This window comes from Sciurus carolinensis, chromosome 2 (assembly GCF_902686445.1).
Source record: "Sciurus carolinensis chromosome 2, mSciCar1.2, whole genome shotgun sequence".
Lineage (NCBI taxonomy): Eukaryota > Metazoa > Chordata > Mammalia > Rodentia > Sciuridae > Sciurus > Sciurus carolinensis.
In genome coordinates this window covers 159886884-159910926 of record NC_062214.1, presented here as the reverse complement: position 1 = coordinate 159910926, position 24043 = coordinate 159886884, and the positions used below count along the sequence as shown (strand labels likewise).

Below are 24043 nucleotides of genomic sequence, written 5' to 3'. Positions count from 1 at the left end.
GAGAGTTTTAGTCACGTTGCTTAGAAATGAGTCACCTGGAGTAGACTAGTACTCAGGTGAATATAAGAGTTTGGAAGGAAGGGGAAATAAAATAATTTAAAAAAAAATTTAGAATCTGGTGTAAGTCAGATACTGTCAAGTGGTTTAAATACGCTATTTCATTTAATTTCCCCAAAGTGAGTTAATTGCATTTTATTATCTCCATACTACACATCAATAAACCAGGGCTTTTCTCAAGGCCACTTAGTGGCAGAGGTGGAATCTGAATTCAGATTTATGTCCCTGCCCATGGTCTTTCCAGGATCTGAGGTTGTTTCAGGGAGAGATGATAGAGGGAAGGGTTGGAGACTGTTTGGGAATATCAACCCAGAAAGGATGACTCACCCTGCATTTGCATTTCTTTTATAAAATTGGATCGAGGTGTCCCTGTCACAGTAATTTTTGGTGCATAATTTTATTTATACTAGCTATTCTTTCTTTTTCTATTTTTTTCTTCTTTTTTTTAAAATTTTCGGCTAGGTAAGAGCAGTAGTATGGTTTTATTATTATTTATATTTCTTGTAAGTTAAGATTTGAACCAAAATTGAGGTTTAATGGTGTTATTAAGTCTGGTAAAATAGCCGACTGACTCCCAACCATAATTTAGTCTGCTTTGATAGAAGCACATTTGCTTCTTCATGCAGGAGAAGTGATCACTATGGTCAACCAAGATGAGAACTTAAATTTTGTCTCCAGTAGTTAAAAAGTTTATCCCATGAGCTATAACTAACATACAGATAAGAACCGTCATAAATTTGGCTTTCCTTGAATTATTTTTGAGGTTGCCAAAGTAGAAAAAGAGCCCCTGTTTAGGCTGATGGGAACTGCCTCTCTCTTGCAATTGCTTTCTCCCTTTTTCTGATCTCAGTCTCTTATCTTTCTGTCTCTCTGACCTTCTCTTTATTGGTAACACATTGAAATTCAGTTTTTCAACTTAAAATTCTTTTTTTTTTTTTTTGCGGTGCTGGGGATTTGAACCCAGGGCCTTGTGCTGGGGATTTGAACCCAGGGCAAGGCAAGTACTCTACCAACTGAGCTATATCCCCAGTCCCATCAACTTAAAATTCTTAAAACTAGAAAATCAAGGCTTCTTTTGAACGAGAAACATTTTATCCAAGCAGATCAATAGTCATGGGGAAATATCAAGACAGAGCAAATGTGTTGATTTCCATTCATCTGTCCTTGCAATTAGGAACAAATATCCAAAATTCCATTTGAATCATCTTGATCTCACTATTAAATGATAATTATAAGTCATCCAGTAGAGGGCAGTGTGGACTTATTCATTAACGCCCTCAATAGAAATTGGAAATTTAATAATGAACTCCTTTTCTTTCTTTCTTTCATTCTTTTGTTCTCTCTGTCTCTATTTTTTTTTTTTTTTTTTTTTTTTTTTTGGCTTTGCTGGCATTGAACCCAGAGTCTTGTACATGCTAAGCAAGTGATTTACCAATGAGCAGGGTAACCAGCCTGAAAGCCTTTTCTTGATGTAAATAGTTCAACCAATATGCAAATCAGATGATTCTTAATGCAGTAAAAACCACATTAATTCACATTTAATGGAATCAGATTTCATGATAATTTTCCTAGCAACTAAATTAGGGAATTTGCTTTCATGTTTCTTTTCCTCCCTTGGCTTTGTGGGTCTCTGAAAATCTTTAACTATATCAGTCTCATTTTTCCCTTTTAGAAAATGACACATTTGGTACAGATAAAGGATAACATCCCTTTTGCTTTGAGGGACATTTATTCTATAAAAAAGTATGCCAAATAAATCAATTTGGCAATAGAGATTTCCTGTTTAAAGTGGAAATGTCCAAGTCTCCCTTATCATCAGAATCACTGAGTTAGTATCACTCCAATGCCTTTGAAAGCTTTCCAGGAAGCTAAAGTGGCCTGGGTGTGAGTAGTGTAGGGAAACACACTAACCCTCCTGTGACCTCCACCTTTATTCACTGAAGAGGAAGGCTAAGAAATCAGCCTGAGTTTGAGATGAACTTGATGTACATCACTACTTCAGAGGTCAACGGAGTTTACACTCCAGTGTGATGGACTGGAAAGTTGCTGATTCCACCTGGGTCATGGAAGATTATTCCTGCATCCCTCTTGCATTCATTCTCACATAGAGCTCTTTCTACAGAGAGTTATAGAGTAAATACAGCTGTTCCTCCACAGCTGTGGGTTCTACATCTGTGGAGTCAATGAACAGTGGATGGAAAATATCCTTTAAAAAAATCCTATGTCTGTATGAACATATACAGACTTTTCTTCTTGTCATTAGTCCCTAAAAAATGCAATACAGCAACTAGTTACATAACATTTACATTATATTAGGTATTATAAGTAATCTAGAGATGATTTAAAATATATGGACTATGTGTGCAAATTATATGCCAATATTTGCCATTTTACATAATGGATTTGAGCATGTCAAGATTTTGATATCCTCAGGGGAATTAGAACCAATGGAAACTGAGGAACAACTGTGTGCTATTCTTTGAGGGTGATATGGTCTCTGTCTCAACAAGCAGTTATAATATGGTAATTCAAAAATAGCCATAGGAGTTGTCAGATCTATGTAACAAGTTACACTAAATTCAGTGGCTTAAAAGAGCAAATAATTATTATCTTATAGTTTTTTGGGTCTTGACATCCTCTTCATGGTCACTCACAAGGCCACCATCACAATGTCAGTCAGTGGTGTGATCTATCTGATGGCTCAACTGGGAAAGAACCTGTTTCCAAGCTCACTGACAAGGTGGTTGGTTGGATTGCATTTTGTATTGGCTGAGACCCTCAATTCCTTGATGGCTGTTGACCAGGGGACACCTTCAGTTCCTTCCCATGTGGGCCTTTTATATTGAAGCAGGCAAACTGAGAAGGCAAAGGGAGAAAATAACAGCAAGAGGGAGTCATGGTCTTCCAAAATCCAACCACAAAAAGAATACCCTGTCACATTTGCTGTATTGTGCTTTTAGAAGAAAACACCAGAACTGGTCCACATTCAATGAGGACTGTATAAGGATGTGAAGACTAGGAAATAGGCCTCTATGTGATAAGATGTCTACTACAGCAGCCATTGACAATATGCAGGTGAATGAGCATATATGTGTTCCAAAGAAACTTTATGTACAGGAACAGACAGATGGAGTGATGGCAGCAAAAATGGTGGGGTGGGTAGCTCCAAGGGCACCTGTCAACCAGAACATCCAAATGTCAAACAAAATCTCTCACTATCAAGTGTTAGAATTCTGCCAAGAAGACAAAAACTTACAGCAAAAAAAAAAATGAAGAAAAAGGGGAACTTAGAATGGTAGGCCATGGAGACAGTGAAAAGACAACCCACAAATGGAGCAAAATATTTGCACATCATAAATCTGATACTTGATTAATATTCAGAACTTATAAGGAACATCTATAACTTCACCACAACCATCACAACCCCAAACCAAACAACCTTATTCAAAACTAGGCAAAGAACTTAAATAGACCTTTTTCCTAAGAAGATAAACAAGTGGTCAAAAATCATACGAAAACATGCTCAACATCACTAATCATGAGGGAAATGCAAATTAAACCCCCAATAAAATATAATCTTATATTCATTAGGATAGCTACTATCAAAAAACTAGAGGTAACAAGTGTTGATGAGGATGTGAGAAATTGGAACTCTGTGTGATGCTGATAGGAATATAAAATGGTGGAACCAGTATGGAAAACATCGTCCCTCAGAAGTTAGGCAACAAATTATATAATCTAGCAATTTCACTTCTGGGCATATGCCACAAAGAATTGAAAGCAGGGACCCAAATATTTGTATACTGATGTTTCTAGCAGCATTATTTACCTAACATGGGCATAACCCAGATGTATACTGACAAGTGAATGGATAAAGAGTGTGGTATATCCATACAATGGTACATTATTCAACCTTGAATGAAGTTCTGAGATAAGCTACAGCATGTGTGAACCTTGAGGACGTTATAATAAGTGAAATTAGCCAAAGACAAAATGTCAAACATTGTATAATTCTGCTTATATGAGGTATCAACAATACTCAAACTCATAGAGACAGAAACTGAAATGGTGGTGACCAAGGTCTATGGAACAGGATGGAGTGTTATTCTTTGATGGGTAGTATTCAGTATGAAATAATAAAAAAAAGTCATATACTTTTGTATTACATTTTTCAGAAAGTGCATGACAATATATAACGAGGGAGGAGTGGCGGGGGGAAGAGAAGAATGAAGGAACTTTGGATGGTATAGAGGAAAATGGGGTGGAAGTGAGTGGAGGACAGAAAGATTGTAGAATGAAACAGACGGTGTTACCCTATGTATATGTATGGTTACATGAATGGCGTGAATCTACATTGTGTACAATCATAGAAATGAAAAGTTGTACTCCATTTGTGTACAATGAATCAAAATGCAGTCTGTAAAGATAAAAAAAGATTTTAATAAAAAAATTGAAAAAAAGAACAATATGGTTATGCCCAAAGTCATTGAATTGTATACTGAAAAAAATAGTTAAAATGATAAATTTTATGTTACATATAGTTTACCACCATAAAAAAAAAAAAATGGGCAGAGGAATGGCTTCAGCAGGGGAACTCAGAGTGAGTGATGGAGTGAAGCGGGAAGCCGTCCTCTGACACCATCCTAGCCTGACTCACTCTCTGATCATGAAAGCTATCCACCTCTTCCTGCTATTCCTTCCTTCAGACCCGCTGGCTCATGGATGATATGACATGGATTTCCTGTCTCCATTTCCTGATCATGACCAGTACACCTAGCATAGCAGTCAAGATAGACAACCCAGACTGCTATGAGCATCCAGAAGTGTCAAAAAACTTGACACCAAAAAAACAAATATCCCAATTAACAACTGGGCTAAGAAACTGAACAGACACTTCACAGAAGAAGAAATAGTCTATCGACAAATATATGAAAAAAATGTTGAATTTCTCTAGCAATTAGAGAAATGCAAATCAAAACTACACTGGGATTTCATCTCACTCCAGTCAGAATGACAATTATCAAGAATACAAGCAACAATAAATGTTGGTGAGGATGTGGGGAAAAAGACACACTCATACATTGCTGGTGGGACTGCAAATTGGTACAACCATTATGGAAAGTTGTATGGAAATTCCTCAGAAAAGTTGGAATGGACCCACCATTTGACCCAGCTATCCCACTCCTCAGTTTATACCCAAAGAATTTAAAATCAGCATACTACAGTGACGGAACCACATCAATGTTTATAGCATCTCAATTCACAGTAGCTAAATTGTGGAACCAATCTGTGCCCTTCAACAGATGATGGATAAAGAAATTATGGTATATATACAAAATGGAATATTACTTATCCTCAAAGAAGAACAAAATTATGGCATTTGCTGGTAAATGCATGAAACTAGAAGATATCATGCTAAGCAAAATAAGCCAAACCCAAAGAGCCAAAGGCCGAATGTCTTCTCTGATATGCCGACGCTAATTCACAGTAAGGGGCAGAGGCTAGGGAAGAATACAGGTACTTTGGATTAGACAGAGGGAAATGAAGGGAGGGAAGGGGGCATGGGAGTTGGAATGATAGTAAAATGAATCAGACTTTATTACCCTATATGCATATATGTTTATATGACTGGTGTAACTCTAAATCATGTACAACCAAAAGAATGATGAGAAGTTATACTCCATTATGTACGATGTGTCAAAGTGCATTCTACTGTCATATATAACTAATTAGAACAAATAAAAAAAGGGCACCACTAAGAACTTTACATCGAAAAATAAAAGAAGTAAAAGAAAATCTAACTATACATCACAGGTAAACCAACTAAACACAAAAGAAGGAAAAAATAGAGGAAAGAGGAACACAAAGATCATAACACATAGAGAATGCAAACAGCACAATGTCAGAAGTTCTTCCTATCAATAATTACTTTAAAGGTAAATGAATTAAATTCTCTAATCAAGAGACACAGTTGCAAAGATTTTTAATACTCTATGTTGTCTCTAGACAGACTTTAGGTACTAATACACAAATTGATAAAAGTGAAAGGATGGAAAAAGATATTCCATGCAAATTTTAATCAAAGAGAGCTGAGAAGACTATACTAATACTGGACGATATGGTCTAAGATTATGCTTCAAAAATACCAGTTGGAGAAGACATTTTAGGGATATTGAGGAAACTTGAAATTGGGGTAGATATTTGATATTACTCAGAGGTACAGTTTATTTTTGTTAGCATGAAAATGATATTGTGGTTATGTGAAAAAATGTCTTCATATTTTAAAATTTGAGACAATTTTGAAGTCATAGCGAATTAGAGAAGCAATCCAAAGAACTATTTGCGGTGATGGGAATTGAACTGAGGGCTTTGATGCTTGCAAGTCAAGCACTCTACCAACTAAGCTATATCCCCAGCCCCAAAGAACTCTTAAATAACCTTTGCCCAAAGACCCCAATCAAGTTTCACCGGTTGTCACAATGTGTTTCACATCAAAACAATCCAACACCCTGTTATGCCTTGCTCTGGTTTGGTGTGTCTCACTAGAGCCTTTAGTCCTGATAATCTCCTCAGACTCTCATGTGCTATTGTCCTTAATACATTTACTTATTTGTCAATTCTAGTGTCTAAGGCGAGTTTCTGCTCCTGTTGGGTCATCCCCTTCAGGATGCCCTCCTCTTGTGTCCCAAGTCCATACCCCTGTCTGATGCTTTCCATGGGCAAGACCTGGCAATTGGTAGGTTGTCTTTCCACCAAGAAGAAAGGAAAGAAGGCAGATCAGCAGATGTCTTCATTTTCAGGAGAGATATTATTCATTATTTGAGATGAAATTTTTTTGTTAGTCTCAGTTTGCTTGCATATGATTCCACACACACTAAAAGAATATGTCCTTATATGCATATGTAATTCTTATAGATGATACACATATGTTTTAGTCAGTTTTTTCACTGCTGTGACCAAAAGACCTGAAAAGAACAATTTTGGAAGAGGAAGTTTATTTGGGACTCAGTTTCAGAGGTCTCAGTTTATAGATGGTTGACTCCATTCCTTGGGGCCTGAGGTGAGCAGAACATCATGGCAGAAAGATGTGGAGTAGGAAAGCAGCTGGGGACATGGTACCAATAAGGAGAGAGAGAGAGAGAGAGAGAGAGAGAGAGATCCCCTCACCAAGAATAAAATACATACACCAAAGGAATGTCCCCCAATGACCACACCTTACATGCCTACAGTTACAACTCAGCTAATCCCTATCAATGCATTAATATACTGATTAGGTTATTTTATATATGAGATGCACTTGTACATCATAATAAGTCTATTTGTGGTTAATAGCACTGTTTCCTAAACTTATAAGAGATCTAAAGCAAGTTTTTGATTTTTCCCCAGTGCTATTAACACACGTAAATTCGTTATATGCTGATCTATGAGATTACAGTTGTTCTAAAGAGCCATGAATTCTGAATTTCATCTCGAAAGTAAAATATATACATAAAAGATATATATGTATCTACATATATATATGACTTCTGTGTAGTTGTGATGCTAATTTTTACTGTCTTCTTTGTATATTGAACATATTTATGTTCCCTAAGTATGTCAGGCTTCTGAAGTGCCAAGCTTGGGAAAACACTTTACCAAGCTGTTGTTAACTAGCCTAAAACTATTGGGCCTCTTCCTTTTCAGCATTTTGTTTGTGGGCTCCTAATTATATCATGATATCATCTTTGAGCAAAGATAATTAGATATATCCAAACATTGGCATTTCAAATTGTGTTTTTCTAATGATTAAGCTTGGTTGTTGGTTACCCAGGGACTACGTATATAAAGAAGTACATTCTTTTTGTTTTTAAAACATTTTTAAAAATTGAGTGGAGATTTATTTAAGTATTTAATACTTTGCAATTGGATAAAAAGAACCTGTTGTTGATGAAATATATGGAGAATTATGCTATTCTTTACATTGTGGTGAGGATTTAAATGTGTTTTTGGAAAGATAATGATAGACTGATTGATATATAGGTTAGCAATATAAAACATAAAGATATTTTGCCACTTCTTCCTCATAGAAAGGAAGTTAAGAGCACTATTAGCCTTTTGTTTGGTTCATGTTTCAGATGTGATGCTATTTTGTTAACTGTCTTCAAATAGACCCAGGAAAGTTGGGTTTCAGATTTCTGTGGAAATTTTGTTTTTTGATACTTCCAAATACAATGATATTTAGGAAGGGAGTGAAGATTAGCTTCAAATACATGAAGTTTAACCAAGATTTGTCAGAAGGGTTTGCTTCACCTAGCGTTTGAGTTTTCTTGGGTATAACTTATGTGGCACTGACATAGAATTCATATAAAACGTGCATGTAAGATCAGTACTACAAAATTATGGCTGTGCTTGGTGGATTTTCTCTCTGTTTTGTTTTCATTTTCTTGGGTTGTGTTTCAATGGAACACAAGACCTGGAGCTTACTAAGAAAGTGCCCTACCACTGAGCTTCACGGCCAGTCCTACACTATTTTTAGAGTTAGGAATCTCCAATACATTGCCATTTTATTGACTGTGGGACTTGGTCTTGCTCAATCCCCTACATTTCCACAGGTAGAATGTGTGTGCCTCTTCACTGTCATTGGCTGCTTTGTGGGTGTTTGTGTTAGGTCCTTGGTGCTTTGTGTTTACTTGGACTTTGAGAATTGAATAAAATTAGTTTCTATTTTTATTATGTAATTCTACAAATTACTAACCAAATTATATCTGAAAAGGATAAAATATTGAGAGTACTTGAATGAGTATTCAGCAGCTAGACAGTGAAGTTATTTTCTCTTATCAAGCAAAAGTTAGAAGTTACAGTCACTAAAAATAATGTTAAACAAATTGATTTTTAATTTTTCAATTATTTTACTTTTGCTGGAAAGGTAAGTTTTGAAGGATTTAAAATTTAATTGTAGTCTATTGTGTAGTTGTAGATGTTGCCAATTTGCATATTAATCTGACATATTACCACTTATTTAATAAGTTATACTAAAATTTGTTTAACACACAGTTAAAATTTTAGTAGCTTTTAAATTTTAACTTTTAATTAATTTAAAGATTGAGTCATTCTTTATCTGCCTTGACAAAGGTAAGCTTTTTTTTTTTCGCGGTGCTGGTGACTGAACTCAGGGACTTGTGCTTGCAACGCAAGCACTCTACCAACTGAGCTATCTCCCCAGCCCCAAAAGTAAACTTTTATAGGACTTGCTTATATATAAAGTGAACAAATACATACAGTACATAAAAATATATTATATATCTGTGGAATTGCTATTTCATGAGGGGGAGTTTTAGGGGAAAATGCCTAAAAAACTCCTTTTGGGTAGTGGGATAAAGAAAAATGTTAAAAGAACATGAAAATTGACTCTAATACTCCAAACAGCTGGGGTCATAAAGATGGGCAGACTATGAAGAAAAAACAATTATGCTCTTTGACTGTTCTATAGATAATAGTTTTTTTTTTAACTTTAAAAATTAGACATCACATTCACGTAATATAAAATTTAAAAATCCATAAGGACATATGGTAAAAAGTCAATTTTGATCCTTGTTCCCCGGATTCTCAGTATGCTTCTCTGAAGGAAACCATCACTTCCTGCCTCTTGTGTCCTTCTAGAGAATCCTCTGCATTTCCAAGCATGTTTCTCACAGGTGAATTTTAAAGGAAACTGAATTAGGATATTGCCTGTTGATCCAGAAAAATCTATAGCACAAGACAAGATTATGAAAAGGGAAATCAACCACACATATAAGGAAAACTCAGGTTTTAGTTGACAGAAACCTCAGCGTGAATCAGCTGTGATGTGCCCCCCAGCAAAGATGAGGCGAGTCTGGCTGCTTCTGTAGACACTTAGTGTCTGAAGAAACAACTACCAGTGATACCTGTGTGCTGGGCACTGGGGGCACAGCAGTGACCTGCCACAGCCTGGGTCTTCATAGACCCTACCCTCTGCAGGAAAGGGAAGTGATTGAGTCAGCCTATCCTGTTCTGCTCTGCCCAAACTCCACTGGAATCCTGCGTCCTGTTCTGGTTGTATCCCTTCCACAGGAGCATTGACCAAGGAACCAGAGCTGGTAAACAGATGTTGTGAGAAGAGTCAACGACCAGGTGCTCATGACATGTGAGGATAGCAGCAGAAGTTGAATATGCTTATTTAGCCTTAGAGAAGCAAGAGATGGGAGCACTTTGGGAGGACAGACAGTTGTCTTCAAGCACATGAGGACTGCCATGTGGAAGAGGTTGGGTTTATTCTTTCTGATGCCAGGAGGCAGGCCTGTTGCCCACTGCTGCCAGTCAGCAGAAGTGAAAGCTGTATCCCATCAGTGGAAGAAAGAACCCTGGAATGATCAGACTTGTGTGAAAGTCCCAGATGACTAGCTTCCACACCCTGTGAGGGAAGGAAGTAGAGACTAGTCAACAGTTTGAGGAGAGAATTTTCAAACTGGGTTTAGCATTGAATGTAAGTTTCTTTCTAACTCTAAAAGTCTGTTCTCAGGGACTCTTTATTGGGGTGGGGGGTGAGTCTTTATGTATACCAGATTTTGTGAAATGTAAATGAAAGCTGGTGCTAAACAAAAGTCTTCTGGACACTTTTTTTTTTTTTTTTTTTTTGGCGGTGCTGGGAATTTGAACCCAGGTCTTGTGCTTGCAGGGCAAGCACTCTACCAACTGAGCTATATCCCCAGCTCTGGACACTTTCATTATTGGCTTTATGAAATAGTTGCTTATTGGTATAAAAATGAAGAAATCTTTGTTAGCTCTAGGTCAGTTAATAAACAATTCCAAATAAACTATATTCCTCTTAGAGGCTGAGTATGAAAGTATCTGAAATAATGAGTAGTCAAAAGCTAAAGGCTTATCTGAATACACACATGTCATTCCCGTGAAGTCCTTCTGGCTCAGTTGTACCTTTCCACAAATGTACATCACCTAAAAGGAGAGATTTATAGCCCAGACACTGCTAGGGATATGTAAACATCCAGGTTTAGATGTTTACAAGAGACTCTTTTCCTAAGGACTTTTGTATATTTGGAATGTTTAAGAAACATACTGGTTTTAAAATAGTGACTATACAAAGGGCTGGTATGTATAGTAATTTGGTGGAAGAACACTTGCCTAGCATGGGTGAGGCCCTGGGTTCAAACCCTAGCACAATAAAAGAAAATTGATCATGTTTCAATGTGTGTTATCATAAGACAGTGGACAGTGTGGACTTTGGAGTTAGATATACTTAGGCTCAAATGCCAGCTCTGGCAGGGTTCTTGAATAATGATTAAATAGTTATTTAGTTTTGAAGTCCTTTCTGTGTTTCAGTCTCTTCGTTAGACAGCAAGGCTGACCAATGAACAGGACAGATGGGGTCCCAGCCTTGATGGAACTTACAATCTAGTTACAGTAAATTAATCTCTGTTAACCTCAGTTTTCTTTTTCTAAAATGGTGAGAAAATAATACTTATTTCATAAGGTTCTCATGAAGGTTTTGATAAGTAAGTCAAAGCACATAGAAGTAACAAATACAAGTTAAGTCAGGAGTATTAACCCCTTGGCCAAAGAAGGAGACATTAGAACAAAGTCATTGAGTGAGCATTTTATGTAGTAAAAATATAGCAAAGATAATTAAAAGAGAAAGAGAAAGTTCATTGGTTGAAAAAGAAGATAGGAAGAATCCTCAAAGGAGAAAGTGGGTCTTCTCAGAGAGGGGAATGACAACTCCCTTCTTTGTGTACCAGTTTTTATTAGTTACAAGGGGTGTTTCTCAGAGGGTCCTGCTGGAGCACCACCTCACAGCTCTTGATTGATAGTTGGATTGTATCAGATTTTTAAAGCCTGAATGTATATGTCTTATTCCTAAGTGTCTATGTGAAACCCACAAAGTTAAATAATATGCTGAGAACCCCAAGCAAATTTATTCATCTTGGTATGTGCTGACCAGTTTTATCTGGAACTTATGTTTTATAGATTTTATGGGAGTTTTAGGCCAGGACAATCTGTCCTCCTTTATCAGAAGAGGAGTCTTGGCTAGACACTTCTCTCCAGAGAAAAATATGCTGTTTGTTAGGGGCTATAATTTTAAGTCAGAGCAGTGCCAGGATGACTTGTGTAAGTTGTTCCTTTAAAATCTGTTGAGAGTTAGTACATAGGCTCTGTCGACAGAATTAACCTGTCATTTTCCATGCTCCCTCCTCTCATGTTGACCTGTACCCTATCACTATTACAAAATCACATTAGCTGGCAGAAATCCTATACAACTGGCAAATGGAGAAAGTATTACTTTAAAAATGTAGGATGATTACATCTTATCATAGAGCAGCACTTGGGATAGTGGCATTCCTCATCAATAGCTCAATTTAATAAAGTTGGAAGAACTTACTGAAAACAGGCTGGGACCTTTAGGGATCATCTAATCTGAATTCACCATTATATGGAGAAGGAAAGTAAGTCTGGGAAACGAGTTTCTGTTTGGTTAACTTTACTTTTCTTTATGATACAAGTGGATAAATATAACCTTGGTGTGAACTATGGAGCTATAAGGCTTAGCTGGAAGTAAAGATGCAAAATTTACCAACATGCTGAAATATACAAAATACTGTGTGGGGTTACTGCTAATAATATGACTTGTATTCATATATTAAAAATTAGGTAGAAGACAGTTTCTTAGAAAATTTAAAATTTTAAGCTCCATATATTAGGTCTTAACATTTCGTGGTATTAAGGTTTGTTTATTCCAGTCTTTGACATTGGGTATAATCCATCACTTATTTTCTGCCCTCCAACCCTACTCCTTCTTTAATAGAATGGGAGCTGACTGACATGGTGGTGTGGGTGACTGGAGCATCCAGTGGGATTGGCGAGGAACTGGTTTACCAGTTGTCTAAACTGGGAGTTTCTCTTGTGTTGTCAGCCAGAAGGGTACATGAGCTGGAAAGGGTGAAAAGAAAATGCCTAGGTAAGTGAACCTGAAACAGCAGCTGTGCTTCCTAGACACGAGTCAGACTCCAAACTCAAGTGCAGCCTGGGAATTGTAGAGGGGAGATGGGCTTCTCCTGCCAATCCCCCCACCCCTCCAAATGTGCCAGCGCTTTGCCCCTGGCCCTTTTCTTCTGTCACCTCTTGGTGGCTTCCCTTCACCTTTCATGCCTCATTTTGTCAGCTTTGTACTCCTTTTTTTTTTTTTTTTTTGCACTGACCCTTGGTATTAGGGAGTGATTGCCAATTCTGTCCAATGCTGGTGGCTTTTTAGTGACTAAGTGACTGTGGGCTCTGAGCTTAAAATACTATTTTCTACAATGTGTGTAAGGCAGCAGTTCACCTTTGTGAGCCTACTGCAAAATGAACAAAACTGTACTTCTAAAGAAATTGCTCTACAGTTTTTGTTTCTTATAGCTTGTAGATTCATCTTGATTTCTGTCAGAGTCTGTTGTAAAGTTCTACTGTCTATATTTGAACTGAAGCAAGCCATTGATGTCTGGTGAAGCCCAGGTTTTGTCTCAGATGTTGCCCTATGACCAGTAGTTCTCTTCCTGGTACCTGAGAGAAACTTTCAAAGGGCCACAGAGAAGTGAATCTGTTGGCAACTCCTGTTCTAGGGTGTGTGTTTAACTTAGAGTAGCAAGGAGCATAGTGAATCTATGTCATGATGTCCCCACTAATTTTTAAGTATCTTTATTTAGAGAATGGCAATTTAAAAGGAGAAGATATGCTCGTTTTACCCTTGGGTCTGAGTGACAGAAGTTCCCATGAGGTGGCAACTAAAGCCGTTCTCCAGGAGTTTGGTAGAGTAAGCAGCAATGTATGCTTATACAGTGTTAATGGCATTGCTCTGTCTGAGTTTGAAATAACAAGAAAGGATATTCTCATCTATGGTGCTCTGGGGGACATGGGTGTATGAGGTACGGTCAGGCCCATGATTTTTGGACCAGTTAATCATTGAGTCTTTGTCTTTAGGCAATTAATACTTTTCAAACTTTAACAATTACTAATTGTTCCCTATAGAATGAAAGCTAAAATTTCACTGCTATTTTTATTTTTATGACATGTATTATTTTCCATAAAAAGTTACATAACATGGGAGTGCCATAGTTGCATTCTGGTTATTTTATTTTATTGTGTTTTTAACTTCTAGAAATTTACCACTCTTTCATTGAGTTTTTTTTTTTTTTTCAAGTTAATGATATAAGCAATAAGCCTAGTAATTCCATTCATAGAACCATCCGCAAGCACCTTTTTTTTCTGACTTGAATTTTACTAGACTGATGTTCTGATCAACAATCCTGGAAAAGCACAGTGTACTTTGATTGTGGAAACCAACCTACATATCTTTAAGGAACTAATTGAACTTAACTACTTAGGGACAGTGTCCTTGACAAAGTGTGTTCTACATCACATGATTGAGAGGAAGCAGGGAAAGATAGTTACTGTGAATAGTTTTGGGAGTGTTACATATGTACCTCTATCCAGTGGATATTGTGCTAGCAGGCATGCTCTTTGGGTAAGGCTGCTGAAACTCAACTCTGATAGAACTGACCCAGAAGGGGAATGTGGCCACCACTGGAACTGAAGAGTAATCTGTGAAAATAGATATAGGAGAATATTGGTAGAAGATATCCCCACTAGATGATAAAAAATACTTGAACCACCAAGTATTTGACCCAGACATGCTTCCAACTTGTTCGATATATATGTATTGAACACCTGCACTGTGCTATGCAATGCAACAGATCTTGGGAATGTAAGATATGATTTGTACTCTTAAGTTATATAGTCTACTCAGCATATGACCCTTTATTTTACCCTAGTCCTAACACAAACTCAAGGTACACTAGGGCTCTTCCCTCCTTTCTTCACACTGACTTGAGGATGTACTTTTCCCTCCTGTTCTTGTGACTTCCTTTCCTTCCCTTTTGTACTCACTCTCTGTTTTGCCTGGTCTCATTTAAACATGCATATGGGAAGAGGTGCTGCCAAATGATGATTAATCCTGGGCCTCAGTCCCAATGGGAAAAACCCTCACCCTATTCCCTCTGGATTCACTGGAGGAAGAAAACCTAGCCAAGGTAGAGACCAGGAGAAGAGTTGGATTTTGAGTTGCATAACTTCTGACGTATAAATATTAGAGTTGAATAAAATTTTAATGTTGACTTTAGAGTGGATAGAACTCATTAGAACAACCCATTATGCCCATAAGAGGAGAATGCTTATAGGAGGTTCAAAAGGTAGAAGCAATAGTGCTGAAGGTCATTTTGAGTCACGATTTTACTGTTGGGATAATGAGATGCGATAGCTGCATAGTCCATCTTACTCTCGTGAGAAAGTGAAGCTTTGGTCATCGGTGCCGTGATAAGCAGATGATTGCTGTGGTGATGATGTAGAATTCAGCATGATGAGTCCTCCTCTTTAGCAATGTGCTGTAGTCAGTGCCTGTAGGACAACTGGAAAAACCTCAGAGGGGCAGATGAGAGAGGGTAGCCACTGGCCTGTTGGTGCCAAGATTCTTACAACATGTGCAGGATGCTCTAGCAAAACACAGATGAAATGTCTGACCTGCCTCCAAGACTCTATGTTTCCTTACTGGATTTGCCCTTCTGAGAGTATGTGTAAGGTTGAGGTGCTAGTAAGTTATATCAGCAGTGGAACACTGAGACCAGAAGGTTATCTGTGAAGAACATAATTGCTTCTAGGATTCTCACCAAGTTAAGGAGGGGACTTCGTTCATTAAAAACTTTACATATTATAGTATATGTGATTTCAAACAAGAGGTTTGAACCTTTTAAAGAGAGAGGTGTCAATTCTGATGAGTGGCTTGCTTGATGCCCTCTCTACTTTTGTTATAGAGGGACAGGAGGTTAAAGGTTCAGAAGTTCTTTATCCATTTGCAAATCACTTTTTCTTGGTTCATCTCTGTCAGGAACTGTGTCAGTCTCAGATGGCAGGAACCCTCCTAATCCTCATAAGACTCAGGATTAATCATGCAGGTCACAGCACCTCATAGTTTATTAGAGGTCAGCATTTAAGGGCTGGTAACTGAGTGACAATACTGGATCATATATGAGTGTACCATGGTTTAGGTGTTTAGGTTTTTTAATAGTTACCCTGGCTTTATAACAAAGTAGTCTTGGAAAATCCTAATTTATGAGCAGTGGTGATGGGAAGCAGATTTCTGCCGACTCCCTATTGGATTAGAAATGACCAGTATGTTTAAGTCCAGAAGGTCTAGCTTGTCTCTACAAATGTCATTCAGTAGGTGATCATGTTACAATTTTAACTGGTCAGGTACTTGTTATCACCTGAAAAAAGACACGTCTGCTGAAACTAGCACATCCTGTTAATGCAGTAGTCTACATTGAAAAGGTTGCCTTCTTTCTCTGTGGTGAAGTTCTGTGCAGCACTGATCCCTCTGCACTCCCTACTGCCCCAACACTGGCACTTTAGATGACTCTGGGGAATAAAGAGAACGTCCACCCCAGTGATTTCTGGAGAACATGCACTTGTTTTGGAGAAAGGAGATGAGGATTGCTATGAGGAGGGTGTATCAGAATTTTCTGGGATAGTTTCTTGCTGGTTCAGGGCTTGGCCTTCCACAAAAACCATTGATGACAAGAGCCACTACTACCAAGGTGGCAATCTGCAAGAGCTGAGTCCTTCCTGGATCGCCTCTGTTCTCACAGTGAAAAATGCCTAACAAGCTTGTATGACTATACTACCTGTCCTTTACTCAGGTATTTCAGAGCTTTTTTAAGAAATCATGCCATATGAGTCTCCATTTGATTTTATTTGTCTTTTTTCTTTCCTTTGCTTTTCTTTTCTCTTTCTCTCTCTACTCTCTCTCTCTTTTTTCTGAGTGTGTGTGTGTGTATGTTAGGGTTTTTAAAATAGCCTCCAACATGAACTTTCCAAATATCCAGGCCTAAGAGTTTCTAACATTTGCCCAGGATCTGTCCATTCAAATATTATAAAGAATGCCCTAGCTGAAGAAGTCACAAAGATTAAAATTTTATAGTTGAGGAATAATTTGAATGCTTTACCAGTTATATTTTAGTGCTATATTACTATATGTCAGGATTTTTGTGTCAGAACTGCTTTTATGTCAGAAACTTAACTCATAGTATTATGAATGTTATTAAAGTTAGCTGATTGTGCATTTGCATTCAGTTTAAATAAAGTATAATTAAATTTCTAAGATAATATTTACAAGTAATGTGCCATTATGTGTCCACTATTATGTAACAGGATTTTCCCCCTATTTAGTCCCTCCCCGTAGGGCCCCCCAGGCTCCCCCACTCACCATGGAGTGGCCTTATGCTTGTAAGGCAAGCACTCTACCAACTGAGCTACGTCCCCAGCCCCTCCCACTACTTAGAAATCCCTTTTATCTTCTCCTATTTCATCCCATGGTCTTCCTGTTTTATGGGATTTCATTTGGTAAATGCACATAATAATAATTTCAATTTTGTTCTTAAAGTGATATTTAAATTATTACTCTAAGATGATGCAATTTCAATTAAAAGCAAAGAAGTTTCATATTTTATCTTTTCCATTCAATCTTAATGTGTGATTCTTATTGATATTTTTGAAATATTACAAAAATCGGGCTGGGGATGTGGCAAGTTGTAGAGTGCTTAGTTTTCATGCACAAGGCGCTAAGTTTGATTCCCAGCACTGAAAACAAAAATCTTAAATTTGAAATATTACAAATTTTATAAACCTCCATTAGTATCTATCAGGACTTCTAAGTGGAATGAGGATTCACTAAAGTAACATAACTAGATGGCCTTTGGGTTTTTCTAACTTGAATGTTATGAAACAACTTGAAAAATTACTCAGCATTCACTTTATTTTTAATTTTATTTATTTATTTATTTTGCGGTACTGGGGATCGAACTCAGGGCCTTGTGTTTGCGAGGCAAGCACTCTACCAACTGAGCTATCTCCCCAGAAGCATTCTAAAAATGCTCCTAAACTTTTATTAGACTGTGGTCCATGATGGACAGAAGTCATCCAAGATGGCAACTAGTTGTTGTGTACAGCTGATGTTAATTGCCATAGCTAACAATTTGAAGGAAGTTTGGATTGCAGAGCAACTTGTTTGGTTGCTGACATATCTGTGGCAATCTATGCTGACTTTGGTCTGGTGGATAACCAACAAGTTCTAGAAGAAAAAGATCAATAACATTAAGAGTGATGTGGTAAGAGCAATTTAAATATTTCCTATCCTTTCCATTTCTTTTTTAAAGTTGACCTCTTATAAGTTGTTTTTAGTTTTTTTTTGTTGTTGTTTTTTTTTTTTAGTTTTCTATGGATCTTTTATTTTTTTATTTATATGTGGTGCTGAGGTTTGAACCCAGGGTCTCATGCATGCCAGGCAAGTACTCTACCACTAAGTCACATCTCCAGCCACAATATTTCTTAATAATATGTATCAAACTTATAGAAAAATATTAAATCCTTCAGTTATTAAAACATTCTTGCTAACCTCCATGTATTTCATTATATTAATGCAAAAAGTATAACAAGCCACTACATATCTGGTGGCTTACCATAAGTTATTACTAGTCTTGGAGAAATGAGTTTTCTACAAGGTAAAATCAAACCAAAGTTTGCCATTTTTTTTTTGCACTTACTGTTTGATCCAGGATATGTGTCCAAGTGCTCCTTCCCCACTGTCTCTCTTTATTTAGACGGTCTTACCTACCTGTCTCTCAGGTCAGGTGTCACCTCTTTGAAGTGATCCCTGGCCTTCCCTCCCACTCTCCCCAGAACTAGGTGCATCTCGGGCCCTGCACTGTCTTCTGTCAAAGCACTGACTGCACTGCTTAGACACTTGCAAGCACACTGTGCAGGACACACTCCTGTTACCTCATTCCAGAAGTACTCTGCACATCTAGCAAGTGCCTGTGGCCACAGCTACAGAAAAAGTGTACACTGCTATAGCAATTAGTGAGGCATATCATTCGCTGATTGATAAAATCGTGACCACGAGGAGAATTTAATGCATGAATAACACAACAAATGTAATGAGTTAATCTCAAAAATATAGATTGATTGTGCAAAGAAAGGTAGTGCTATGGATGTATTTTTTTGTTAAAGGTATTTCTTTCATACTTTGTTACTATCATGTTTTAGAACTCAGAAAATGCAGATGACATAGAGAAGGAGAATTATAAAACAGGATCATGCTCCATATGTTGGTATATAAACTACCACTATTTTAAGCAATCCATTGAAACACCTAATCTACTTGTTACACATTTAATTTGTTCTAACTTTTTGTAGTGCTGGGAAAATGATTTACTGGGGAAAACAGCAAAACACCAGAATGTGCCAAAATGCCTAGAGATTTTTATAAAATAGTTTCATAATGCACAAAAAATTCTAGAGCTTAAAAAATCAGAAGACAGTTTTTCACTGTGTCTATTTTGTAATGTGGTACAGTTTGATCGGGGTCAAATCATTTACAACATTTTGCCACTGTTGGGGCTCAGTAGTGTTGAGGCATTCCAAGGCAGAAGTTGATTAAAATTATGCCTGAGATTTAAATTTGGAGCATAGTTGATCTAATGGCATCAAGCTCAGCAATAGATAAGAGTTGGAAGAGAAAGGCCACCTCTCCAGAGGGAAAGCCCAACAACCTGGCTGAGAGCATGGAGCCTAGTGCTGGGCCAACCATCCTTGCTCCTTGACCTCAGCTCTACCCATCCTTGCTCCTTGACCTCAGCAAGTTACTTCTCCATAGCTCAATCTCTCCATCAGGGCAATGGAGATTAGTGAATACTACCTAGTCACAGGATTGTTATGGAGATTGAATGAATTATTACACAGAAAGCTCTTAAAACATAGTCTGGATTGTTATAAATGTTAGCTGTTGTGTTTTTATTTCATTTCTCATTTTGGCTTTCTTAGTATCAAGATATTAAGCATATACAAATATATGGTAAAGATCAATGATTTTTTAATGTTATAAGTGAAAAATCAAAATCATATATATGTAATGTGTCTAATATGGTGATTTTTAAAAAATATTTTTAGTTGTAGATGACACAATACCTTTATTTTGTTTATTTAGTCTTTTAATGTGGTGCTGGGGATCAAACTCAGTGCCTCAGGTGTGCTAGGCAAGCGCTCTACCATTGAGCCACAACCCTAGCCCTAATATGGTGATTTGATATATGTAAGCATCATTAAAAGATGACCACAATCAAGTTAATCAGCATATCCATTACCTCCCATTGTTACTTTTTTTTCGTATGTGTAGTGAGAATATTGACATTAAATATCTTATCAAATTTCAAGTATATGCCAGGCATGGTAGTACATACCTGTTATCCCAGCAACTTGGGAGCTAAGACAGATCATAAGTTTAAGGCCAGCTTGGTCCACTTAGGGAGACCCTGACTCAAAATAAATATTAAGAAGGGCTAGTGATGTAGCTCAGTGGTATAGTGTACCCTGGTTCAATCCCCTGGACAAAAAAAATTTGAATATACAGTACAGTGTTATTAACTATAGTCACTATGCTGAATATTAGGTTGACATTTCCAAGTCATATAAGCTCTTCATCTTGCAGCTGAAAGTTTGTACCTTTGACCAACATCCTTCCATTTTCTTCATCTTCTGGTCTTTGCAAACCTTAGTTCTATTCCTCCCTCCTGTGAATGTGACTTTTTAGATCCCACATATACCTGAGATCATACAGTATTCTTTCTTATTTGCCTATTTTGCTTGTCATAATGTCCTCCAGCTTCATCCATGTTTTTGGAAATGACAGGATTTCCTTTTCAATGGTTGAATAATATTCCTGTGTGTGTGTATGACCTTTTCCTATTCATTCATTGACAGATCCTTAAGTTGCTTCCATATCTTGGTTCTTGTGAATAATGGTGAAATGAACATTGGAGTACAGACACCTCTTCAAGATACTAATTTCATTTCCTTAGGATATATACTCTGCTATAGTTTGTATGTATTTCATCTTTCAAAGTTTGTCTCCCAGTGTGGTGATGTTGAAAATGTAGAATCTTTCAGAGGTAGGAGCTAGTGCCAGATAATTAGGTCATGGGGGCATCATCCTTGGAAATGATTAGCATACTACTCACATGTCCCCAGTTACTTCTTGAGTGGGGGCAGGGGTTGTCACAAAGCAAGGATATTGTGTGCACTTAGTTCCTTCTGCATGCAGCTGATCCCATTTTTTTCTCCACCATATTGTGACCCTGCCAAGAGGTACCTCACCAGATGCTAAATGGATGAGATAACTCAGTTGTGGACTTTCAGCCTCCACAATTGTGATCGAAAACTTCTTTTCTTTATATAGTACTTAGCCTCAGGTACTTTCTTATAGCAAGAGAAAGTGGATTAATGCAAATTAATAAGAATATATTATAGAATAATTATATTATAGAATGATTTTTGTTTAAATAATATCTGTATTTAAAATATAAACAGCACTCTGAAAATCTAGCATGTGATTATGCTTAGTTATTTGTAAAAGATGGTTTCTTTTTCTTTTCTTTTTTTTTTGCAGTGCTGGGGATTGAACCCAGGACCTTGTGCTTGTGAGGCAAGCACTCTACCAACTGAGCTATCTCCCCAGCCTGATTTCTTTTTCTTTCATCATCTTTACCAGTATATTTCTTATCATAGGATCTTATTGTCTTATCACTTTTTTTTAAATGATAAACTCAGCATTCTCTCAGTTCTCAATACTATTTGAGACATAATACCTCATTCTTTAGCCCAAACCACAGACCAAGAAGCACACTTAATATTGTGTTACCATAGTCATTATTATTTTTGTCTTTCTTAGTGTGAATTTGTGAAGGAGGTAAATGCATAACTTCCCAAATAGAAGCCATATCTTCAGGATGAACAAGTTTCCTTTTTAAATTACTTAAACAATATATTAAGTTCATAAATAATTTTAGAGTTATCTTTGAAATATTGCATTCTAAATGCTCTGGCCTATTCTTTGTATTTATTAGGTTGTATTTATTAAGTTAGTGTAAATATGATATGCTAATCAAGAAGAGTATTAATAAGATAATTCCTTATTTAAGAAATTTCATGAGCAGATACTAGCCAATGGCATTTATGTTAGACAGAGAAACTAATGGAGCTAAGACCATTGGAGCTATTTATATGTAGACCTAGGCCATTGGCTATGATTCTTGAATTCCATTTAAAGAATTTTACCCAAGGTTTCTAAGAATTTTTATCAATGAGTCATAATGAGATAGTTTCTGCAAACAGAAGATTCGATCCAAACAAATATGAATACAAAAAAAAATGCTGGGTGGAAACTCAGGGATAGAATATTTACCTACTGCACAAAAAGTTCTGGGTTTCATCCCAAGCACCAGACACACACACACACACACACACACACACACACACACACACATGCGGGCACGTCTTAGGTACATAGGAAGAGGGACTGATTCATGTTGCTGTCCCTCTTTTATAGGATGTTTGCAAGACAAAACATAAGTGAAAAGAATGCTTGAAGTTTTCAAGCCATTCTCTAATATAAGTGGAACACATAAAAACAATTTGCTTATGCTCAGAAGATAAATTGAAGGCTAATTTGTGATTTTGCTTCTGGATATCACTCTTTTCACCAAAAAAAAAAAAAAAAAAAAAAGTAAAAAATAAATGATAGCCATGAGTCTTGCAAAATGGTATTGACACATATTACATTCTTGAATAAAAGAACACCTAAAAACACTTAGGCATATATGTTTAAAATCTAGGTTAACAGAAATCGAACCAAAGAGTTAATCATTCACACAGTGTCTTTGTCCATCCGTTCTTCTATAGTAACGTATCACAAACTGGATAATTCATAAACAACAGAAACTTGTTTCTTGCAGTTCTGGATGCTGGGAAGTCTGGTATTGAGTTACCAGAAAGATTGTTATCCGGAAGGGCTGATGTCTGCCTCCAAGTTGGTGACTAGTTGCTGTGTTTTCTGCAGAGTCGAGGGACACTGTGTTTTTCCATGGTGAAGGGTGGGAAAGGCTAAAGGAGCAGGTTCCTTCATCGAACCTTTTCTTTTGTGGGGGACACATATCCACTTTCATGACTTAGTCACCTACTACAGTCACTTACTACTATTACATTGGAGATTACATGAATGCTGGGTGGAACAAAGACATCCTAAGCACAACAACATAACTGTATGGAATATTTCACACAAAGCAGAGTGCTGAATAATGAGCAGATATAAAGAAGTGTTTTGAATGATCCTACCTCCAAGAGGCTTTTACTTGCCTAGAAACATGGAGAGGTACAAATGACCGTACTTTGAAGCAATAAGTAGGACTCACAGCAGCCATGTTCTGTTAAACACCTGTAATATGCCATTTGCTATACTGGGGTGCATAGTATTAGCTAACTCATTTATTCTTCCAAAGAGACGCTAAGGTAGGGGTATTTTCTATCCCTTGTAGATGAAAAAAGAGATGCACAAAGAAAGGGGGTATAACTTTCCAAGGTCACAAGGTAGTAAGGGGTAAAATCAGGATTAAACTCAGGTAGATTCTACTGGCAACTCATTACCACTATTATAATTATCATTATAATATTGTAATTACTTTTGCTTTTAACATTAAAGTCTTGCAGCAGAAAACGTGTATAGGCCATAGTACCCATTGATAGGAGTAACAGAAGAAACGCATGGTCTAGCAGTTCACAGTTGAGCTGAAGACAAAGGAATATACATAAGATAACTGCAGGCTAGGTGTTGAGCACAGTGGTGGTCTTCCAGGACTATCCCTGTGAGAGGAGAACGGCGAGATGTGGCGATGGTACACCAGGACACAGAGCAGGTAGAAACAATGGAATCAATGCACACACGTGAACTTGAGCACACACTGTCCACGTGCTCTGGGATGTATGTCCGTAGAACACAGGGCTCGTTTTGCAAGAAAGTATGGAGTGAAAAGATAGCACCCAGAATTACAGTGGCATC

The 24043-nt window shown here is 37.2% G+C and overlaps 1 pseudogene; it reads left to right on the top strand.

Annotated features, from left to right (window-relative positions):
- Nucleotides 1–12882: 12882 nt before the first annotated feature.
- LOC124976610 (dehydrogenase/reductase SDR family member 7-like) lies at nucleotides 12883–21910 on the top strand (annotated as a pseudogene).
- The last annotated feature ends 2133 nt before the right edge of the window (nucleotides 21911–24043 follow it).